This window comes from Apteryx mantelli, chromosome 7, assembly GCF_036417845.1.
Source record: "Apteryx mantelli isolate bAptMan1 chromosome 7, bAptMan1.hap1, whole genome shotgun sequence".
NCBI classification, from domain to species: Eukaryota; Metazoa; Chordata; class Aves; order Apterygiformes; family Apterygidae; genus Apteryx; species Apteryx mantelli.
Genome location: NC_089984.1, coordinates 13,315,114 through 13,317,816, shown reverse-complemented (window position 1 = coordinate 13,317,816; position 2,703 = coordinate 13,315,114).

Below are 2,703 nucleotides of genomic sequence, written 5' to 3'. Positions count from 1 at the left end.
CCTCCCAAAGAGTATGCCATTTGACTGCTGCTAAAAATCACTTCCAATCCTGCCCCTCCCCAACGCTTTTTTTAAATTAACATAGCCACAACACTGTGACCTGCATTTTTATGCAACAGACTAGAGAAAATCATTTTAAATGAAAAGACAGTGAAGTCCAGATTAGGACCTGCAGCAAAGTTGCCACAAAATGGCAGTTAATATTTGCCAGATTAAATGTAACATTGCTAATAGCATGTAAAAACTCTATAGAGAGGTTAAACTGATTTTTTTTTTTTTTTTAAACAATCTTAAGTGAGGACTAACTGACACAATTTAAAGTGTAGTCATTGGTGGGCTCAGTGGATTAGGTATGGGCGATTTTCAAACATAAAAAACAAACTGAAGCTGACCATGGTCATTAGAAAGTGCGAGTTATCTATAATAGCAGCTAGGTTGCTTCAGTTTAACTCATACCAGACCAATTAAAACAGCATGCCTGATGGCAGTTTCAGGCAAGCATCAATAGCCACAGGAACGTATATGCTCACTTCAAAGATTTCTCTTTTTCAATTTAGGATTGAGATCTCTTTCCTGAAAGTGAGAGGGCATGCAATGCAAATAGACTCTCAAGCTGAGCATCATCTTAAAAACAAACAAACAAAAACCACAAAAAAACCCAACCTTCCAGCTTTCCTTAATACTTCCCCAAAGTCCTGTAACTGCCAAAAAAAATTGCTGATAGCTCAGGTTTCTGGACTTCCAAATCAAACCTCTTTAAGTTTTACAGAAAGATAAAAAAAGCTGTGCATCTTTTAACAAAGTGATCATGCAAAGATGTTATTACTGAAACTTTTCCTGCTTTTGAATGTATTTTATAGTGCTTTACATTTTTTAAAGTCTGTTCGGTTTTTTTTCTTTTCCATTACTAAGATGATCTCCTTACATCACCCAAAATATATGTACCCATTGTATTTCAACAATTTTACTTTCAATAGATCCATCGGTGCCTAAATTCTGCAATTAGATTCATGTGAACTCATTTGACATATCCACAACAAGCCAGTATCTGAAGTCCATGGTGGTCCATGCACAGCAGCGGTCCTCTCATATATCAGCCTCACAGCTGGTACTGAAAGACTTACTACTTTAACACCAGTGAAAAAAGACTGAATTGGTATTTTGGGAGGAGGTGAGGAGAAAGGTAAAGAGAAAGGAATAAAGATATTTACAGAACTAGATCTAATTCTTTATGAGATTAGTGAGACTTCTGCAATTCATTTAAAAAAAGCTTGTGATTCATTTCACCAATTATCCCGTATGCTTTCTGGCATGCACACAAAACATACCTGTGGGATTTTTAAGAGATGTTAGTGGATATGACTACCTGATTTTACAATAGTCCTAATGTTTTTCAGTTCTTAAATACTGATGCAAGCTTATCAGTGAAAAAATTTTATATAAACATCAAAAATATTCATACCTAAACTGTAACAGTTTGATATTTATTATTAGCAGGCAGTAGAACTTATTTTCAGTAATCACCCCCCCACCACCACCACCACCACTTTTCCCAGCACTTCCTATCTTAAGGATATGGCACCACCCTGCGGGCACATCAAGGAGCAACATGAAGAAATAAATTAAATGCTTGGTCAAAACAAAGACTGGTAAAAAGTCCCATTTGCTCACAGGATTTTCATTATGCTACCCTATAACGCTAACACCCCCCCCCCCGGGCCCCCAGTTTTCACCCCAACCACGATCAGCAAAGTTACTCTATACAAACTACCCAATAGCCACAACCACGAAAAAAAGCTGACTGTCAAGACACCAACTGTAAGGAGAGCGGATCTTTGCGCAGTGTAAACTCCTGTCCTTAACGTATTCAGGAGAAGAGGACAAACTGAAAGTTGTGTCTTCCACTGCACCTTCTGGAACTCTAAGGCGAGAATTTATCACTTGATTCTACAGAAAAAGTGTTATAACTGTCTTTATGATACACTGGTAACAGTTCCTATGATGCTTGGATAACAAACCTTTCTAGCTATTGTAAACATCTATCTTCAAAGCAAAGATTATTCCTGATCAACATACCTTTACACAGACAAAAAAGGAGTAGAAACTGATCTTACTTTTTCCTTCTTGCAAGCTAAAAGTGAATTCTATGGAGTGCAGTAGCTGGTAGTAGCATTTCTGCAATGAGAAAACATTCTGAGATTTCATAGACTCGGATATTCCCAGATGAGATATCCCCTTGATTATTCTTCTTTTATGTGATTCATAAAGCAGAATGAACTTTGCAGGCTACACAGAAGAACTAGCCTAATTTTGTAACTAATAGCACATAATAATACCACCTCAATCTCATGATTTGAGTATCACTACATGGAAAGAATGAATGTTGTACAAAATAATACATGATAAGCTTCACCCATGGAGGCAAATTTATATGTATATAACCAACACGTGGTGGGCTTACATTCAAAAAATGGAATTTATTCCAGTTTGACTTGCTTCTGCTTTTACCATAAGCCAAAGAAGGAAAAAAAATTAGAGTAAAAAAACTCTGGTTTTACTGCTGCGCCCAACTTTAAATCAAGTATGTCACCTGAAATACAGAGCACCAAATGATTCTGAAGACCATTAAATAATAAAAATGATCAATAACAACTTATTCACACATTTTGGAAAAAAACCATGAAGTTTTAAAAAGAAGGGAAA